Raw genomic sequence first — 22,315 nt, 5'->3', positions numbered from 1 at the left:
TGAAATGTAGAAAGAACATGTTAGGACGCATAACGGGTATGCTGAGAACCAATACAAAGATACCATTGAATGAATGGACCATTTCACCACATACAATAGACAATTCTGGTCACTCCACCAAATTAAAAAAAAAATCATATATAGAGAGGCTTCCCAAATGGGTAAGGAAGGCATGACAGAGGCATGTCATTTGGCCCACTCTACGGGTCCATAAATTCGGTGGCAGGGGACTGGTAGCAATGTTAATTGCTCCCCACCCCCCGCTGCCAAATTTCTAGACCTGTGAGGAGTCCTGTGAGATGAATAACATGGCCCTGCTTGCTAGATCACACTGGCACACAGACAGATCCAGCCATGCAGGGCAGTCTGTTGCATTGGATTGTACCTGAAGGGCATAGAGTTGGGCTGGTGCACTGGATCACACCCATGGACCAACCCCAAGTACAAATCCCATGAAAATCCAGCTGGTGGATTGACTCTATACCACTTTATGAAGATGATGAATAGGAGGAGATAATACTGGTAGTGCATTCCCATACCTGTTATAGAGAGAAAGTTAGATAAACCCTTCATTGTAATCATAGGTGACATGTTACATGTTGGGGGGGATGCAGGAGCACATGCTCCCCCCCAGATTTCTGGGGGTCTGTGAAGCACATCTAGGGGGTCTAGACTCAACTCAAGCACCAGCAGCAGAGTGCAGTCGAGTAGCAGTGACTCATCCTATCCTTGCCACTGCCTCAGGTGGGATCTGATGCTCAGAGAGAGAGAAAGAGAGATCCACAGGGGGTCCATGCCTCCATTTCTCATTTTCTACCAGAACCTTTAAATTGTGCCCCCCCATTACTATCAACAGTTAAAAGTCACCTATGCGTGTAGTGCAAGAAAGTGGTGTCCAGTGAAACTAAAAGGCATCACATTTTAAAATGATAAAGAGGAATCCTATTGTCTCAGCACAATCTCTAATTACTAACCTATTTAACTCACCTTTGGAGACCAAGACTTAGTAATTCCCTCCCCACCGCCAGCCCCCCCGGTTTCATCCATCATTAAATCAGTTATTATAATAAATACAAAAGATCTGAATACCTATGTCAAGACATAATCTAACCATTATAGGTGAAGGGTTAGGAATCCTTGACTGCTACTGGGCTTCTTATATCTTCCTCTAGAATATACGTTACTGGGCTTTATTAAACGCAATGGGACATTTTCTGCTCCGATACAGAAATCCCCGTGTTCTCATGTTTCCGTGACTAAGAGATTCTAGTAGAGGAGCAACCAAAAGCAACACAAGTTTGAGAAAACCAACCTTTACTGCAGAAGAAACTTGACAGCGCCTCCATTTAGTTGCATATCACCCCCATTATAGAATCATCATTTGCTATCATGTAGGGTGGGATTTGAATAGATATCTTGAGAGAGATGTCCCAAATAGGCTTGTACTGATTTAAATGTAGTGAAAGAGATGTGGGACAGGTGTTCAGCACAATTTAAAAAAAAAAGAGAGGAAAAAAAAAAAGGAGTTGAAGATTATTGCCTGGGATTGCTCTAGGCATTATTTCATCTTCATGATTCAGCACAAATGCTTGAATGTGAAGGAGAAACAGAACACCTAGCTGATGAACCAGAAGAATCTGCTGTATAGTGCCTGGGGTCTATTCACAGGGCTGTAGCTGTTAGATTGCCTTTTTATTTTTTCATGTTTTCCCTTTCTATATTACATTGGAAATTGAGACTGAGCTTCAATCCACAGTAGTAGCCTGTGGCAGTGGGTGGGCTCCTTTGGGAAAGCAGTCTGCACAGGAATCCTGAACAGAGCCCTTAAGAATATGGATGAAAAGAGAAGAGCTCAAATATGAAGAGAAGTATCTAGAAGAGGGTGAGTTTTTACTGTAATAAAGTTTTCCAATGTTGAGCCCTTTCCCCTAATTGTTCATATAATGATTCGGATTTGTATGAATGTAATTGTTATTCAATTGCTGCGTGCATGCCGGGTAATAAAAACTGCATTAGCTAATTGTGCTGCTAATTTGTCTGACTGTCCAAAGTCATTTGATCATGATTTGCTCTCTGATTGGATCATCTAAATTTTATAGCTATTAAATATTCCTGAAAAAACACTAGGATTTTGATTCTCTTGTCAGGGTGAAGTTACACATTACACTTAGACTATACTAAGGGCATTTAAAATGTGAGCATTTGCACATTGAAGCTCATAGCTCATGCAAAGAGCTCTCTGAGTGTCTCAAGGTTATGCTACTTCAGGTGAGGGTTAACTCTGGGCCATGCAACCTAGCTCATGTTAAGGTAACTTCAGTCTGCTCTACAAATTAAAAAAAAAAAAGAGTAATTTGCAGTCTCCCAGCATCCCAGGATGCATTTCTCTCAGCCCCCCATCTACCCAGAACAAGTATAAAGCCCAGGTGTCCTGGTTCCTAGATATACCCCTGCTCACTTGCCCTCTGGTAGCAAGTTACAGCTGCTCAGGCAAGAAACTGTATTAACCATTAACATGCAACTGGTTACAGCATGTTCTAACTTTAACTCTGCTTAATATTTTACAGCTTTAGCATGGTCTAGAGTGCAACATGCAACTTTACCCTCAACGAGGGTGGCTGAAAAAGAGTGGAAAAACAGGCATCATGGAAGTAAGAAATAAACTGAGGGTAATATGTGTAATTTAATAATTGTTTTATCATTGTTTATGCCTGTTCAAGCAAATCTGTCCCCTTACCTTTACCCCAGAATGAAAAAAAATATGATATCAAGCCATGTTTGCAAACTAATTAGCAAACTTTAACTTTTGATATATTCTTGTCAGACTACAGTGTTTCCCAACATTCTAGAAAACTGACCAAATGATGGCAAACAAATCCAAGCATGAAGGTTAAATACCTATCTCTGGCTTAGATACTTATGCTATGATGCTTCCATTCCTTCCTTACTTTCTGTGATGAGTAGTGAAATTCTTAGCACAGACATTTGAAATAAATGGGCCATTCTCATCTCTGAGCTAATGTTTTAGGTTCTTCGTGCACTTGGTCAGACAGAGGTACAAATGTAGAGCTTCTCAACCCTTTTTAGACTCTAGGCACCCCTGGATAGACTTGAGGCACCACTCAGAAAATGACAGCTCTGAATTTTCACTTGTTTTGACCGCAGAAAAATAATAGAACAATTCTTCTGTTGCAAAGAACTCAGAAAAACCACAGCAGCTCAGAATGTTTTTAACACTATCAATTCCCATTTCAAATCGCTGGGTTTATCATGTAAATCATGTTTGCACACTTTAACAGTTCAACATTGTGTGGCACCCCACTGCACCCTTAAAGGATTTCAAGGCATGCTGGTAGAAAATCACTGATGTAATGGTTACACAATTTTTCAGTCATAGCACATAAAAAGTAACCTTTTTTTGGAATCAGGGGTGCTAAGGACTGAAGCAGATGTAAGTTTAACAGGCTTCTTTTATTTTGTGACATTTTGGGCCATTTTAGTGGTTAAAAGTCTTCAAATACTCATAGAAATTACATTTGGGACTAGTACAAATCCCTCTTTATGGCTGGGGAAAGCTTTCACTCCCCTCTGTGGTCAGGAGACATAAAAAAAAACAAAACATTCCTGCCCTGTGGCTCCTTTCAGCCTCTGTGGTCAGGGGACTTAAAAAACCCCATAAAAATCAAGGAGCCTCTTAGCTTCTAAGATGGAGGCTGCTGAGGTAAGATTTGAAGGGAAGATAGAGGACTTAGCTTCTCCAATGCAGAGTATTGGTATAGAGATACTGAACATTAACATTACAGTGGATAAGATGTAGGCATTTGTAATGAAAGCTCAAGCTTCATCAGATATCCTGATGATGTGGGTTCAGGGAGTGGAGAACAGTTTCTGCCTGTGAGGACTAGCCGGTGGAAATGGCCAAAAAGAGAAGCTCCCACAGACAGCTACAGGCTCTGAGAGACAAAGTGCTGGACCTGGAAGGCAGATACAAGAAATACACCATCCACATTGGAGTGCTTGAGGGGTTTGAAAAGAAATAATCCCACTGAGCTTGTGACAAAACTACTTGTCAGCATTTTAAAACACTCAGGGCACAGACAGAAGTGTAGCTCACAGGTCTAACTCATGGTTACAGAAAGTGCCATGAGTTAGACTGATCCTCCTGACCCAACAGATGTTAGCTGTTGGGTCAGGAGGGTGGGGAATCGAGCTGCAATTTGGAGCTAATCCAGTGAGAGAGGCTGTGGCTTTGCAGCCTCTCCACCTAGCACTGTCCCTGCCCTCTCTCATCCCCCAGTGTTGTCTGAGGATGAGAGGGGGAGCAGGCAGTGGAGGGAGGTCCGTTCTGGGGTTTCCCCAGCCTGTGCTGGAGTGGATGAGTGGGTGGATTTCACCCCCCCTCCCACCTCGGGGTGGCTCCAATCCATCCACTGCATCCTCCAGCACTGGCTGGGTAACCCCAAAAATGAGTTCCCTCTGCTAAATTTCCCCCTCCGATTCTGAAAACAGTGCTGGGAGCAAGGCTGGGCTGCATCAAGTTAGTGAAGGTACTCTGCTTCAGAGTGCCTTCATCCGAACCCCCATGTAATGAGGGTTCAGATGGTCACAGGATCAGACCCTTTTAAAGCACCCTGCAGCCATGTACTTGTGTTAGGTCGCAGCTGTACAGTTTTCTCAGGGGCCAGATCAGGCAAAAAATGTCACTTCTGTCTGTGCCTCAGACACTGTTTTAGAGATAAGGGGCACTTGTACATGTGACAAAAATTGCCTGTTTTTTGTGGTTTTATTGTGTCATGCTAAACATGTACGGGAGGGGTTTGCAATTTAAATGAGTTTGTTACATTGCAAACTAAACCACATCCACATGTAGTTTAGTTTGCAATGTAGCTATTTGTAATGTTGCAGCCTTTTGACAGCCTCCTCCCCTCCTTCCCCTGCCATGGGAGAGGTGAGCTGAAGGCTGTAGTGGTGAGGGGCCCAATCTTGTTTTGGGGTTTTTTTTGCAGAACTTGCCCATTTCTGCCATGGTCGGGAGGCAAGCTGCCAGCAAGTTGAGCGGCCCCAGAGCTGTGGGGACCCCCTGTCCTTCCCTCCACAGCAACAGTGCCCCACTCCCCAGGAATGCCCGGGTGGGCTGCTAGTGAGCTGGATGTTGCCCCAGCTCCAGCTTGGGGAACAGTTGAATCAGGCTGGGTGTTGCCTCCAAGCTGGGGCAGCACCTGCCTGCTGGCCACCTACCTGGGCATCCCTGGGGGGCACTGCTGCCATGGAGGGAAGGACCAGGGCCCCCTGCAGCTCAGGGGCCACTCAGCCCATCAGCAGCTCTCATGGGCAGGCTCCCCCAAAAAAGAGAGGGATGCGATCCTTTTTTTCATTTGTGTGCAGATTGCCTGCTTCTTCCATAGCCAGGGGGTGAGCTGCTGGTGGTCCCTGAGGTGCAGGGGACCCCTGTCCTTCCCTCCACAGTGGCAGCACCCCCTGGGGCCACCCAGGTGGGCAGCTAGCAGGCAGATGCTGTCCCAGTTTGAAGGCAGCATCCAGCCTGATCCAACTGTTCCCTGACCCTGTGCTGGGGCAGCATTTGGCCCACTAGCAGCCTACCCAGGTGGCCCTGGTGTGTGCCGCCCCTGTGGAGTGAAGGACTGGGGCACCCCGCAGCTCAGGGGCTACTTGGCCTGCTGGCAGCTTGCCCCTTAGCCATGGGAGACATGGGCAGACTCCAGGAAAAAAAGGGATGAGGCCCCTTGCTGTCACAGTAACAGAGGTCCTTAAATTGAAACAGTGGGCTTTTAATCATCACAATTAAAACCCACTGTTTCAATTTAGGGGACTAAACCCCCGTCACATGCACAAGTGTCCAGAGGGCCCACAGATCTTACTGGAGGATGCTTGGTTTGGGAGCAAAATCTAGGTACTTCATAGATTAATATCTGCATTTACCACCAAAGAGAGAGCACACACAGCTGTCACAGACCTAGGAAAGTGGATATGGGGCTTTCATGGGCAACTGGTGCTGCCTTAGTTGTGGGGGGGGAGGGGGCGTCCCCTGTGGCCAATCTCATTGGCCAGGGCAGGGTCCCCACGGCCAATCCTGATGGCTGATCACTGCAGCCAATCACTGAGTCCACTTCTGGGAGTGCCACGGTGCTCCATTCCCTGGCTGGTGCTTGCAGGGGTAGCACCAGCACTCCCACCTGCCCCTCCTGCCTGTCTCCTAAGTGGCAAGTGCGGCCAGCCAGGGAGTGCACCAGCACTCTCTGTGGTGCACATGCACCCCCATGCTTCCCCTACATGTCACCACTGGAGGCTTTCATATTATGCTGTTACCTGATCTTCACTGTGGGGTGGCTAAAGAGCAGGCTGTGTCTAAACTAGTAGAACTGCAGGCCAGACACAAGCAACTGAGATACTCCATGTGGTATCCTGCCATCCTGAATCTGATTCATGGAGGGAAAACCTATAGTTTTGCTGACCCTAAGGAAGCAGAAACCTTTATAACACAGATACCATTTAGAGAGGGTTAATTTATGGAATAACCTGAGTGGTACAAAAGAAAAAAAAGGGGGAAAAAATGGGATTTTAGTGTTTAAATTACTGGCATTCATTTTATTTTTGTTAATCTTGGTCTCCATTGTTGCAGAATGGTAGAGAGCTTTGGCTTACCTCTGCCCCAGTCTTCCTAGTGGATATATATCAATATAGTCAATTTGCTGCTAGTATTCATTGTACTTTATGCTTACCATTTTGTTTTTCTTTTTCCTTTCTTTTCCTCTACCCCCTCATGATCTTTTCAAAAGCACGCTTGGGAGCATATGTTGAAATGAGCTCTAAATATACAGGAGAATGTTGATAAAGATAAAAGTTGTACATTTGATTTAAGGAAAATGGCAAATTGGCAGCTATATACAAAATTGAACATAAACAATAAAGTCATTGAGAATCGCCAATTCTATTAAGTGTGTATCTTGGAATGTAAAAGGCCTTAGCAGTCCTATTAAAAAGACAAAAAATATTGCCTTTTCTTTAAAAATACAGGGCTGTTATTGCTATGCTCCAAGAAACTCATTTGTCAGTATAGCGGAATCTCACAAATTGGGCTACAAACAGATATAGACTTTGTGACACCATAAAAATCTGAGCAAACAGACTTCAAACCCCTGTTTCACCACATGTACTTAAATTTTGTGGTGGCTACAAATCTAGTAATATTGTGTGCCTCCTTTTTGTGGCTGACATATGTTTACTTACGCCAACACTCCAGATGCCCCAGGCAGAAACTCCCCCAGGTTTAGGGGTCCTATCCTGGGTGCCTGGGAAAAGGACTCTGAGTGCCATACTGCAACTGGTGGTGCCCATCCACAAGTGGGGAAAACCCCTGCTTACAGAGACACACCCTGTGTCAGGAAATTAACGGGGGGGACTCCCAAAGGGGTTACTTGCTGCACACTTGCAGTGTATCTGGGCACATTGGGGGAATCCCTCTGCAGGGATTCGCATATGGGTCCCCCACTCTATGCTTGCACACTACTCCCCAACCCTAGGTCCCATCTGCCAGTGGAAGGGGGAATGCCTATGGAAGTTCCTCCCTCCAGGCTTGTAGATGTGCACTGGGAGAATGATTCCCTGGCAGGAGACTGCAAACTCAGGCAGGGGAGCTCCTATAGAGGTTCCCACCTCTGGTTGTACATGGTGCCCCCAACCCAGGGTGCAACAGTAAGAAAAGCATGCTGGGTCCCAGCATGCCTATCATACTGCTGTGCCCTGAGTCAAGACACAGTGTGCAAGACCTGGAGAGGATGCTTGTAGGAGCTCTCCCCACCATGCTTGAATCCCCTGCAAAGGGATTCCCCGCAGTGCACCCAGTCTGCAAGCACAGAAGTGGGGAATGTTTTGGGAGTTCCCCCTTCTGCACTTGCAGATGCTTGCCAGGGGAATCTCCGCCCAGCGGATTCCCCTGTACCCTGACATGGAACATGTGTATGCAAGTGGGGGTTTCCCCTGCTTGCAGATGAGAGCTGGGGTGCAGCACTTGGGCCCCTTTTCCTTCAGGATCAGGCTCCCAGAGCCCCAGGAAGGGCAGGGGGATGTCCTTGTGGGATAACAGCCCTGGTGACGTCTGTAGATGTCACTGAAGTAGATCAGCTGTGCAGGAACATATCGCAGCACACCTAATTGCACCCCAAAAGGATGTCTGTTTCTACACTTAGAGCATGGTTGGGTTGGGTTAGAAAACTCTAGTGTGTAACAAGAAGTTACATGGATTTCTCTTCAAGCATAAAAAATGGTGTCGCTATTAATTGACACAGCTGATGATCCAGAGGGTAGATTTGTCCCTGATAATGTTAAAATTGTACATTCCATTTATACTTTGGGATGTCTATAGTCCTAATGCAGACAATCCAATATTTATCTCTTTTTTGTAAAGCTCTTTGAATTTGGGAAATACCCTTACATTTTGGGGGGAGCCTAGAATGAATGCTTGCATTCTGTCATTGGTAGGTCTCGTGCCCCGTTATTCAGTTAGATGTCAGAGCTAGGTTTAGTAGATATGTGGCAAATAGTGAATCCAACAATGAGGGATTATAATTTCTGCAGTTGATAGTATATATTCTAAACTGAACACCTCCCTTTTCAATGGTTATACATTTGAAGGATTCATTTTACAGGAGTTCAAAATTTTTATGGAGCATAATCTACCTACTGCATCCTCTGCTTTGTTATTATGGGAAACTGCTACAGTCATCTCATGGGGGTGTATAATATCATATGCTTCTGAAAAAAAAGAAAAAATGGGATACAGAAATAGATACTTTAAATAAAATAATTTAGTCTTTATGTGAGGATTATGGCATGAAACCTTGCCTAATAAACTATGCATTCTTACCAATATGAAATTTGAATTTAATAAATTATTGTCCCAAAAGGCAGAATATGGTTTATACAGATTACACAAAGATTATTGAGAATCGTGGGAATGTGCAGGAAGGTTACAAGCATAGAGACTAAAGAGTAAATTCAACCATAATAAAATATCAGCTATAAGAGACTCTCTGGGGAACATGCATATAACATGGGGTGCTGACAGATACTCAGCTCCCTGGTCTGACTCATGGTGCTTCACAGAAAGTGCCGAGTTAGACCAACCCTCCCAACCCAACAGACATTCACTATTGGGTAGGGAGGGTGGTGTATTAAGCTCCAATTTGGAGCCAGTCTAGCCAAGTAGCTGCAGACATGCAGTTTCTCTCCCCTAACCCTGCCCCCTCCCTCCTAGCACCTGTGCTGTCTGTATGATGGAAGGGGAGAGAGAGGAGAAAGCTCAGGGTTGGGAGGGTATTCTGACTTACTAAGAAGGCATTGTGATATTGTTGAAGGTTTGGAAGATGGAAGCCACCTATTCCAATTGGTAGTTGCGTCTTTGTAATGAAAGTCAAGCCCTTTTATCCTCTCCCCACAGAAACCTGTTGAACATTCAGTTGGTTTTAACAAAATAGGATTGGCAGCTTACAACTGGTAGGTTGAATAATAGGTAAATTATGAAAGGTAAATATTAACAGGTCCCCACAAGGATTTGCCAAACTGTTTCATTTGTTTAGATCCTATAATATAATATCAGGAATCTTCTGAAAGTTTTAGCAGACATAACATTATATTCTTGAATATTTTAATATCCAAATAAATTACATATTCTGATTATCAATGAACCTGCCAATTGCTAAACTTATTATTTGTGATATACTTATTTATTCCAAATAACTCAGATTTAGTCCAGTTAGTTTTGTAACCAAACAGTTTGCTAAAATTGTTGATTAATGATGATCAACAATTATGAGGGCAGGACCTGATATGCCAGGCTGTGACAGCAGTAATATTATATCATCTGTATACAACTGGATCTTGTGTTCACTATCTTCTTCCTTAAGGACTTCTATATCACCTTTATTTTTTATGGCTGTAGCTACTCATTTCGATGATAAATCAAATAGAAGGAGGGATAATGAACAACCTTGTTGAACCTCCCTTTGTAAGGGAAATGGATCAGGTAACATTATTGGGCACAACTCTAGAAGTGGGATTTGTATATAACAGCTGTATCCACCCTATGAATTCTTTAACAAAGCCTATCTTTTGTAATACACAAAAAGATACCTCCAAGGTACCCTTTGTAATACACAAAAAGGTACCTCCAAGAAACACAATTAAAGGTTTTCTCTGCATGAAGTGCTAAAATAGCCACAGGGATTTTGGAATTTTGTACTGCTACTATATCAATAATGTGACATACATAATCTGAACCATGTCTTTTGGATAAATCCTACTTGCTTTTTATGAACTAACTTCAAAGCAGACCTGTTCCAGTCTGTATGATAAAGTTTTGGCTAGGATTTTGGTGTTTATATTCATTAATGAAATTGGTCTAAAGTTAGAACAATTCATAGAATCCTTGCCTGGTTTAGGAATTACAGAAATGATAGCTTCACATAAAGTAATGCACACGGGTTTTTACTATCATTATATATATTCAGTAACTGAGGTAACAATATATCTTTAACAATTTTTTTTTATAAAACTCCACAGGAAATCCATCACTGCCTGGAGATTTATTATTGTTCATGTCCTTTAAGGCCAAAGTTATTTCATCTAATGATAAAGGAGCTTCTAAAATTTTCTACTCCATTTCTGAAATTTGTTGTATGAGTATAAAGTTCAGGAACATATCTATTTCCTCACTCGTAACATTCAGATTCTCAGTGTAGAAATGAGAACAGAACTGACTGAACTGTTGGTTGATTTGTCTCTATAGGCACAGGCAGAAGTTATTTGTTGTACAATCAGCCCCTTTAAAGTGCTCTACAACCATGCTCTAACAGAAGCGCCTGACTGCAGAGTGCTTTAAAAGTCCCCAATAGCGTGACATTATATGAGAGTTCAAATGAAGGTGCTCCAAAGGAGAGTGCCTTCATTAACTTCTGTCTGCTCAGGAGGTGAACTGATGCAGCCCAGCCCTGCTCCCATTACTCTTACTCATTAGCCACAGCAGAGCAGGGAGCAAACACCAGCACACATTGCTCGCAACAGCTTTATTCAGAATGGAGACAGCTTCTGGTGAGCTCTCTTGCCATAAGCGATGAGGAGCAGCCCCAAACAGTAAGTTCTTCTTACATTTATACACTTTGGTTTATACTCATTAACATTCACTCCACCTCTGTCCCGCCTTCTGTTCTACCCATTTCTCCTCCCATCTCAAGCTCCGCCTCTGTTTACTGTTTGCTTCATTAGCATGACATTGCCTGTGCATGTCATTCATTTACATGCCTTTTTGCTATGAGGGCATGTCTAAGACCTTGACTTCTCTTCTTCGGTCAATAGGCAGACTGTGACCAAAACCTCAAAGCTTCTGGAGCCTTCTTAACCAATCACCATTCACCTTTTTGCATATGTTCATCTCAGATTCTTTTACCAATTACATGTTTTTTATATTCCAGTCTGTTTTTTGTCTTAGGTTGTACCATCTTCCACCCTCTTTTGGGCCCATGTATCTTATCTCATTCTTCGCTGTAACTGGTTCACAGCACACAGACTTGCACAGATTCACTTGCTACTTTTTCCTCAGAAAATGGTTGACACAGTTAAGATGGTTACTTAGCATAAGCAAATGGCTGGCTTAACTATTATTCTGCCTTGTGGTCAGCAGCTCTGGTAGGCCACAGGTTAAAGCCTTTGTATTCAGCTGCAGACTCAGTGCTTCCTAATATCCAAATATTGTCATCCTAACATTGCACATGAAAAGCTTCTAGTAGGAAATCATATTAAATCCTTTTCTGAGTTATGTTATGAAGTTGACCTGAAAACAACTGAATGGCAATATATGCAGTTGCATCGAATATTGGAAAATCAGTTTGGACATAAGGCTTTAGGTTTAAGCAAATACTCCAGATATATCATTTTTTCCTTGATATCTTTCCCTCTTCCCCATTCCATGCCTTTACTCTATAAATTACTCTATAAATATACAAATGTCATGTAACAGACCTGATACGGACTATTTACAACTGACATAGAATGAATACCCGGTTATCACAATGACAGAATCCCAGTGGAAATCAGCAATTTACAAGATTCCAACACTAACAATTGATCTTAGACTTTGTCTTTAAAACAAAAGATCATTTTTTGCTTGCACTGGGTTCTCTCCATACTTAAAAAATTAAATATACTGCCCGTAGGTATGCATTGGTGTTATGCATTGCAGGCAACACTTAGTCACATGTTTTCATAGTTTCAAAGTTTTTTAGGGGCTGGAAGGGACCTTACAGATCATCAGGGCCAGCCTCCCTATACTTGTGCAGGAAAGACTGCTAGTTTTGGTCATACCTTATTAACAATTCTTTTTGGAAAGAAATCATAACTGAGTTAACATGATTTTGAACACAGCACTTATACTTTTTGGCAAATGTTTGTGTTCCTGGGTAAATCCCAAAGGAATTCAGACTGGATCCTTCTCAGATTGCACTCTTACAGCAGACCTTATTATTGCATTAGAAGAGTAAGGGATCTCTAAACATCAAAATCTAGTACAATGACATGGTAGAGATGGCATCTATGAAAAGAGTCATATTTAGCAGACTTAGCTACTTTGAAAAGTATAGTGCAATTTGGAAATAATCCTTAGACTATTTTGCTGATTAAAATATTAGTTGTTGCCATTTTTCTTTTTCCTTTCCCCTTTATTAATTATATTGATAGACATCTACATATATATATTTTGATAGACATCCAAATACACATACACCCAAACACACATTATATTTACATTATATGTGTGTGTGTGAATATATATGTATTCATACACACATATATATTATGCGTGTGTATATATGTGTGTGTGTGTGTGTGTAGATATTTATCAAAATATATATGGAGATGTCTAATAATTAATAAAATTAATAAGGGGGAAAGGGAAAGGAAAAAAGAAAAATGAGGACAGAAGAGGGACAGAAGAAAAGAGAAGCATTCAACAACTAATATTTAATCAGCAAAATAGTCTAAGGTTTATTTCCAAATTACAAATATTAATAATATATATTAATTCCAAATATATATATTCTGGTTTCTATACTGCATTGAAAAAACAATAAAACTGGAAATATAACTTTTTTTCATTTGAAAACCAAGGGAAGTGATTCTTCCCCTCTATTTGGCACTGGTGAGGACACATCTGGAGTACTGTGTCCAGTTTTGGGGTCCTCATTACAGAAAGGATATAGACAAATTGAAGGGAGTCTAGTGGAAGGCTACAAAAATCGTGAGGAGGATGAGGCACATGACTTCTGAGGAGAGGCTAAGGGGACTGGACTTATTTAGTCTGGAGAAGAGAAGACTGGGTGGCAGCCTTCCACAACCTGAGGGGTGGTTTCAAAGAGGATGAAGCTAGACCAGGGTGGGCAAAATATGGCCAGCAGACCAGATCCATCCCACCAAGGGATTCTGTGAGGCCCACAGCAAGTCCCTCGGTTCACCCAGCTCAGGTGTGGGGGCAGCCTGGGTCATGGTGCATGCAATCAGTCCCACCATCCCCAGATCACTTGAATAATCATTTCCCTTGATCTGCTGGCAACGCTTTTACTAATGCAGCATAGTATGCCATTGGTTTTCTTTGCACACTGGGGCACACTGTTGGCTTATATTCAACTTATTGTTCACCGTAACCCCCAGGACCTTTTCTGCAGAGCTACTACTTAGCTAATTGGGTCCCCACCCTGTACCAGCATGAGCTTTGCATTTGTCCTTCCTAACCCTCATGAGATTTCCTTTGGCCCAATCCTCCAATTTCTCTAGATCACTCTGAATCCTAGCCCTACCCTCCAGTATATCTACTAGGGCTGTGTGAAATTTCACTGGCAGTTTCATTTCGATGCTGTTTCTACTCATTTCAAGCTCAAAAGAGTGAAATCAAAATGAAACAGAGAGCTTTGAAACAGCCTTGAAACTAAGTGAGGCAAGTCGAAATGTTTCAAAATTTTCAAAACATTTCAAGTTTTGAAGCTCAAGCTGGGCATGCCTGCAGGGAAACAGAAATTAAAGTAAGGAGAGGGAGGTGGAAGGACTGCTCTCATTATTGACTGTGTAGCTGGCCAGTGACTGTCATCCTTCCCTGAGGTCCCTTCCAATCCCAGTGCTCTGGGGAAGGGATGGAAAAACTACATAAAAAGCAGCATTGTTTGAACTGCCCGTCTTTATGCCTTAGTATCAGCTGAGTGAGGGTGCACCTTAACACACACACAGTGTCACCCGCCCATGTCACAAGTTTTGCCTGTCAGCAGCTAGGGGTGCAGGGCCCCAGAACCCAGACTCCCTCTGCACCTATCTCCTTGAGAGTTGGTAGGCTTTGTGGCCACAGCAGGGCCTAGGAGGCCTGCAGTTTTGACCCCCCTGTGCCCCAAGACAGACACAGTCCCACAAGCACCCACATCACAAGTTTTGCCTGTCAGCAGCCAGAGGTGCAGGGCCCTAGAACCCAGAAGCCCTGCACCTATTTTCTTGAAAGCTGGCAGGCTTTGTGGCCTCAGCAGGGGCTAGCAAGCCTGCAAGTCTCATCCAAATCAGGCCAGAAATGACAAAGTTATAGGTTGTTTTGAGCTTCCCCATTATAGGCTATAGGCGAAACGTTTAAACAGAGTAAAAACAGCAAAACTGTTTTGACAAAATGAAACGGAACAATGTTTTTGAATCAAAATGAAATTCAAAACGAAACGCTGTTCTGTCAAAATGTCGAAACGCAAGTCGAAACGGAACAGGGTCGTTTTGCACATCCTAATATCTACGATTCCCCCCAGCTTGGTGTCATTCACAAATTTGTTGAGGGTGCACTCTATCCCATCTTCAGATGGTTCATGAAGATATTAAACAAAATCAGCCCTAGGACTGACCTCTGGGGCAGTCCACTTGATATCACATGCCAACTAGATCATGAGCCAACTTGATCACTGCCCATTGAACCTAATGATCAAGCTAGCTTTTTATCCATCTTACAGTAGATTCATCCAACCAATACTACCTCAGCTTGCTTGCAACAATGCATGGCACCATATCAAATAGCTTGTTAAAGTCAAGGCATATCAAGTCCACCACTTTCCCTGCATCCACAGAGCCAGGCATTTCATTATAGAACCTGCCTGTGAAGAATAAGGTAAAAAAGGCACTTACTACTTCAGCCTTTTCTACATCCTATCTCACTAGTTTGCCTTCCCCATTCAGTAATGTACTTGAACTCTTTCCTTGATCTTCCTTTTGCTGCTGACATACTTACAGAAACCTTTCTTGTTATCCTTCATGTCCTTTGCTATGTGCAACTCCAATTGTGCTTTGGCCTTCCTAACTTCATCCATGCATGACTGAGTAATACTCTTATACTCCTCCCTGGTTGTTTGTGCACATTTTCACTTCTTATAAGCTTTGTTTTTGTGTTTTAGCCAACTAAAGATATCTCTGCTAAACCAAGCTGGTTTTTGGCCATATTTGCTAATCTTCCTGTGCAACACAATGGTTCATTTTTGTGCACTCAGTAAGGTTTCTTTAAAGCACAACCAGCTCTCCTGGACTCCTTTCCCCCTCAGACTGGCCTCACAAGGGATCCTTCCCATCAGTTCCCCAAGTGAGTCAAAGTCTGCTTTTCTGAAATCCAGGGTCATTACCCTGTTGCTCTCCTTCCTTCCTTTCCTCAGGATCCTGAACTCAATCATCCACTACTACATTCCCCACCAATTCTTTCCTATTTTTGAGCATAAGGTCAAGAAAAGCACAGTCCCTAGTTGGCCTCTCCAACATTTGCAACAGGAAGTTGTCCACAACACTCTCCAAAAACTTCCTGAATGCTATAGCATATGGCTATATTGCCCTCCCAGCAGATGTCAGGGTGCTGAGATCCCCTATAAGAGCCAAGGCCTGTTATCTGGAAATTTATACTAGCTGTTTGAAGAAAGCCTCATCTACCTCCTCCTTCTGGTTTGGTGGTTTATAACAGACCTCTACCATGACATCACCCTTCTTGATCTTGGAACAACATCCTAGGGTTAAAGAAGCCAAAGCCTTGCTGGTGACACCATCTGTGCAGCCATGCACTGATCTGCAAGATGCGTCTGATCTATCCCGAGCCTTTCCCTTTGACCAGAAGGACCCAAGAGAACACCACCTGAGCCCCTGTCCCCTTTACCCTTGCACCCAGAGTCACTTTTGATCTGCTCTAGGTCCAATCTGGCAGTATCACTGGCCCACGTAAAAGCATGGGATAGTAGTCAGAGTAGGAGTCGGAGTCAGAGTAGTCAACCAGATGAGTCTTGGTAATCCTTCCATGGCACCTTGCATTCAGGCTCCAGACAAGCAGCAGACCTCCTGTGACAAAAGGTTAGGCCAGCAGATGGATGTCTCTGTCCCCTACAGAAGGGAGATGCCAACCACCACCCACTGCTTCCTTTTGGTTGCAATGGTCTCAATCCTCCCAACCTTGGGGAGGCCTGACCTGGCCTCTTTTGCTGACGGAACTTGTTCCTTCTCCTCTGTTGCTAGGGATCCATATCTGTTCTCCAGATGTACAGACATGTCCCTGCAGCTGTATAAAGAAACCCTATGAGGCTTGTCTCCTCCCTAGGGCAAGATGCCTCACACCCTAGGCAGCAGAAGGCTAGGACTAATGGGGCTTAGCCCCCCCCAAACTAATTTCACAGTGGCCAGTGACAGCACCACTGCCATGCCCAGCTGCTCCCAATGCTCCTACCGCATGCTCTGCCGCCACCGTGCATACAGCACCATCGTGCGTTGGCCCCCACAACAGCCCTATGGGAGGGAGGGACAAGGGCCAGGTGGGTGCAGTCCAAATAATATTTTCTCCTGCCACTTATGCCTCACACTGCTCTTTCTGAAGCAGATGAGGCAGAGGAGATCAATACACAATCTATATAACTTCAAGTCCAAGTCAAAACATGCACTTTCAGCTGTACTCACTGTTTAGGATACAACTGTCTGGTAGCAATGAGATTTGTGAAGCAGTAATGAAGCAAAAACTTCATCCTGTGTCACACTTTCCAGATCCTAATGTATATGTAGGTTAAGGGTTTTCATCTCCCACTCCTCCACCATATCTCTCTGGTATTATGAATAAATGTTGTTGAAGTCAACTAAATTTCAGGAGTCAGAAAAAATATATAACCTTCATTTAATATGACCCACTTTACAAGAAAGGTTACCTTCATGCGTGGATCATTATTTAAATTGAGATCCAAATTCCCTCAAAGTTCTTGGGTTTTCTGATATGAACCATATGGACCCAGACCTTAATTTCAAAACTTTAAGGTATCTGTATCATGGATTTTGATTTGCACACTGTTCAGATTTCTGTATGCACTCTCTATATCCTACCACCATTTCTCAGCCAAATTCCAACCCCAGACTACACAATACGATTGTGTGTATGGGTAAAATACAAGATGGCAAAGTGAAATCTGAAAGTCACATTAATTTAGGGGTGGTCACATTTTGCAACCTGTACCTGTGTCTGCTTCTTGTGAAGTCAAGGGCAGAACTCCTAAATCAGTGGGAGTGAAATCCAGTCTATTTTATTTATCTTGGGTGTGTTTATAATTATCACAAGCTGGCAATTGAATACACTTACTATGGTTGACTTAGTATTGCTTTGACAGCCATCATTTTCATTCCTGGACTTTTATACTTTAATTAATTATATAATTAAATAATTAAATTTGCATCAAATGTAAATTTTGTTACATATTTAATATTTATGACCAGTATCAACATAAGTTCTTGGGCTATATAATGGGACTGAGAGTTGCTAAGCAGGTGTTGTGTATTTTTCATATGATACCATTAATTTTACTTGCACAAATAAAGTATTTTCTTTGTGAATCACTAACATACTAGCTGTAGCTCTTCAGGTAAATCCGTGTTCATTTGGTATAACATTGGTAATTTTCTATTATCTATTTATGGAGTTATTTTTAATTTCCAGCAGCTTTGGAGTTGCACATTCCCTCTCTATCATTGTAAATAGCACAGTAAAACCACCAAGAGCCAGGAAACTACTGTCAGCCATTTTTTACTTCCATTACTAACAGTAGGGTTCTTTTTATTTTTCAGATAAAGTTAATGGATGGATCCTTTCCACTGGGGCTTTAATAAACAGTTGGTTTAGGGATTGTTAAAGCACTCACTAAATATCATTGTGAAAGGGAAAGAGTACAGTGTCTATTCTGTATAATTTATATGCTTGTAAACTGCTGTTACTGCTCTGTCAAAAAATTAAGCACACTGCTTTTCTCAATAGTAATTTACTTACTTTTTATTATGTATTTAACCAGCTGAGGTCTAACCTACATGCAATTATCCAAACTACAAGAGTGGTCTGGATAAATATTTAGGGTGCTTGGTGTCATTTTCTGACATGTGACTGAAGCTCTTAGCTTGTCCCACCCCTAAAGTGACCAAATTAATTTAATAGTGCTTTTATATTGGCCTTCTCCAACATAGATATTCCTTAATTCAGAAGTTCTGCTAGATTTAGTTAATTTTAAAGTGTAACTGAGTTTATGATCATATATATGCATGTGTATGTGTGCACACGCACCATTTTAATAAACATGTATAATTAATACCAGAGGATTAATAAGAATCCATTGGACTTTTAGAAATCATCTACAAAAATACACCTGCCAATGATTGTCTAATTAACATGAAAGCTTCTGCCTAGTGTATGAAATAATTGCTTTATCATCTACATTGTTTATTCATGCAACATTTAGTTAAGAGTGGAGTGAATATTTGGTTTTTAAAATTAATTTTCTTAGGTTAAGTCTTTTTTTTTTTTGGAAAAGGAATCAAGCTCACAAATGCTTACCCAATATGTGAACCAATTACAATGCTTTTTCATGGGGTATTTTTTTCTGCATATAACATTTTTGCCATTTGAAATCTGATCACGTTGCATATTTGTATATAGGTTGTTGGTCTAAATTCCTATTTTAAAAATAACAATAAAAAACATGTTCAGCTTTTGGGCTTTTACTTTTTATTTTGGTTTCCTTTTTAAACACTCAATTTGGATTAGGTTTGGATGTTTTCTTTCCCCTTAAGCTCTTCTGAAAAAAAAAATGTAGATTTAACAACATCATGTTAATATGTGCAGTTAGCCGGCTGTCCATACTTCAGCTTAAATGAACAACTGTAAATGTTTTGTAAAATACAAGTTACAAATCAGTATCAGAGTAAAACCACTCAGGCTCCTCCTCTGGCATAAAATAACACCCAATAAACACCAATACATCAATTAAGGATGTTTTCCTCCATAAGTGTACCTTTAAAATGGGGGTGGGGAAACTTTCAAAACAAAATCGTTGAAAAATCAGTTCAACTTTCATTTTTCTGGCAAGCCTTGGCTATAACATTCCATGTGGGAAAGCGCAAGAGTGAAAAATGGGAGGTCAATGTAATATTTAGAGACTTATGGGGTAAAAATAACCTTTGAAAAGTGCTAAGCATCTTGAGTTCTGCGAGGCATTGCATGCTTGAGACTCCTTGATTCCCAGTGATGCTATTCAGTGCTTTAGGTGCTTCAAGGTCAGGAAAGGGAAGATAGATGCAGAGACCTGTCTTTGGTAAAGGGGGAGATGAAAGAAAACTGTAGCAGGTGGCAAAAGAGACCAATACAGAGGTAACTTGTCTTCATGGAAGGTTTGCTGAATGATCTACGTAAAAATAAGGTATTGAGGAAGGAACAGGCTATAAGGTTTTGCCTTTAGAGAGTTGGATACTGGAAATCAAACACATATTTTCCTAGGAACTTTTTCTCCATTTGTACCACAAGTCAGGAAGTGGAATACTGCAGTAAGCAGCTGTAGTCAGTGTCTACATCACAATTACTCTCCTGTTGGGACTACAATGCATTCATACACCAGCTGCAAAAAATCAACAAATATTATAATATGCAACAGCATATTTGTAGAACAGAAACAATTGCTGCAAAATAAATGCTATGAGGTCCCTGTAGCAACCCAAATAGCAGAGCATTCATACCAAAGAAGAATAAGAGAAGAACTGGATGTTGCTACAGAATCCATTATTATGAAAGTGAGAGTCATGCGGCTAACCAGCAAACTGACCTTTCTAAACAACAATAGGAACCGTCTGTGTCTACATACCAGCCAGCCCTAATTAGAAGTTTGTGAGTGTGGGGAGAGAGCTGTAATGGAGTTTTTCCACACTCTCTCCCTACCATTTATATTTGCTACAAGGAAGTTTGCAGAAGTTATGGTGTTCATTAAGAAATGTGCCTTTCAAACATCTACAAATTCTAGCCCCAAGTGTGCTGACTGCATGCTTGTCTGTTTTAATGTTGTAAAAGACCAAATTTTCTAGGAAAAAGCAAACAACTTTAACAGCAGGTGTCTGAAGCATAGCCTTCAGAAAGCTGTTAAGAACCATTTTTGTCTGTGAAATAAAAGATGGTTGCAAGCTATGTTATTTGCACTTATTGATTCAGTGAAAGGAGTCACCTTATGTTTAATTCAAATTGGAGTCCTGGCATGGTCAGGCATAGAACAATCAAGTTTTACAAATCCATTTGTTTAAAGTGATTCTCTTCTTGGTTGTTCTCCCAGTTTCCTACGTTGTCTTGATATTATCTATCCTCTTCACAACAAGTCTTATGAAGGAGGCAAGGAGTGAAACAGATGTAAGGAAAGGTATCAGTGCTCACAGGAAAGGACCACACATGATATCGGGTGTAATGGCAGATCAATAACAGATCAAGCAGCCTACATGGAAAAAAGCTCAAAAGACTCTGGTATCCTTTACTATCACCTGTCGCCATCTTTATGATGTATTTGATAGCATAAAGGTAATCAATGCTTGGCCACAATGCAGGGAACCAGACAGCCATTCTTCCCAGTTTATGGCTAACAAAAGCATCGCAGTTCCACTCCATGTTTACTTTACACCAGTAATATTTCATTAAAGTGTAGGGCCAGCACTTTATCCTGAAAGTGCAGAGGAACAAAAAGGGCATAACCCTATAATCCCTTGCCAATTGTAACAAGGAACTGTTATCCAATTAATTCATTCCGATTATAAAACATTTTAATACATTTTCTTCTTGCACTTTAGGTAGAATAAGAGGTTGTGTGCATTCTCAAGGTCCTTTTCTTTGTGTAGCTGGGGGTACTCTATTTATGGACACCTTGCATCATTCAGAAGCAAACATGTAACCCAAAATAGAAAGCCACTGTCTCTACCACTTAATGGATTTATCCACCACCCTCTAATCTCTGTCCTCTGCAGTGATGATGGCTGTCTAATAAATGGTTGAATGGGCAGACATTTGACCTTTCAACTCCAGGGAAGAAAGTACTTAAGTATTCCAAAAGAACATATTAAATAGTGGCTTTACAGGAACTATGTATTAACAGAGGTATATAACTGCGCAGTTATGCAGGTGATACCCTGGGCAGCAGTGGTGCATAGGGTATCACCTGCACATGAGCTGCCAGTGATGGTGGGTGGGCCAGCAGCATGGTTGCTGCTATTTTTATGCCCCACCTTAAGTCAGCACCCAGGGTTGGTGTCCTGGTCACTCCCCACCCCTTAGTTACACTACCACATAGTAATGCAAAATTATGACAACTATTTTGATTATTTTTCCCCACAACAGAGGCTGAGGTTAGTGTGCAAACAATGTGTGTGGATTTAATAGCATGGGACAAAACAATCTGTATATGTAACTCCAGCTACCTAAATCTAAAATAATTTCTGCCACTTTTGTCCTCCAGCCATGACCCCATCTATTGAAAACATTTCTTATCAGTCAGCAAAAAAACTCTAGATATTGACAGTGCATTATATTAAGGAGGAGCATTTGCTTCAGCATCCCGATTATTACTTTAAAATCCCTAAAAGTGTAGAAGTTTTAATATCCCACAGAGTTGACAAAACTGATATCTATTACAAGCTTCATCCAAAAGATGGTGATTGTAACTATATAACATTGTACTACAGAGTCAGCAGGGGATATAAGAAGTTAGACCCAAGCCAAGAGTGATGCACCAAGTGAGCCAGAAAGAGAGCAATGGGTTTCATCATAGGTCGTGCAACCTCTTGGAATGAGTAAGTCAAAAATATTGATGTGAAGCAGTCAGGAGCTTAAACGTTCTACTTTATGTTCAGGGCGGCATCATGGTTGCTAAACTGCATGACAAGAATTAGGAGCCTCTAGGGTTCATCCTCCCCAGACTTCACTAAGACCTTTTGTAGC

At 41.8% G+C, this 22,315-nt stretch overlaps 1 long non-coding RNA gene across 1 annotated transcript; it reads left to right on the top strand.

Moving 5' to 3' along the window:
- Nucleotides 1–1,623: 1,623 nt before the first annotated feature.
- LOC109283893 (uncharacterized) lies at nt 1,624–20,194 on the top strand. Its single transcript, XR_002091215.2, has 3 exons — nt 1,624–1,882; nt 2,568–2,651; nt 18,151–20,194. It is a non-coding gene; the product is annotated as an uncharacterized LOC109283893 (long non-coding RNA).
- The last annotated feature ends 2,121 nt before the right edge of the window (nt 20,195–22,315 follow it).

This window comes from Alligator mississippiensis, chromosome 3 (assembly GCF_030867095.1).
Source record: "Alligator mississippiensis isolate rAllMis1 chromosome 3, rAllMis1, whole genome shotgun sequence".
NCBI classification, from domain to species: Eukaryota; Metazoa; Chordata; order Crocodylia; family Alligatoridae; genus Alligator; species Alligator mississippiensis.
This window is presented reverse-complemented; position numbering and strand designations above follow the sequence as displayed.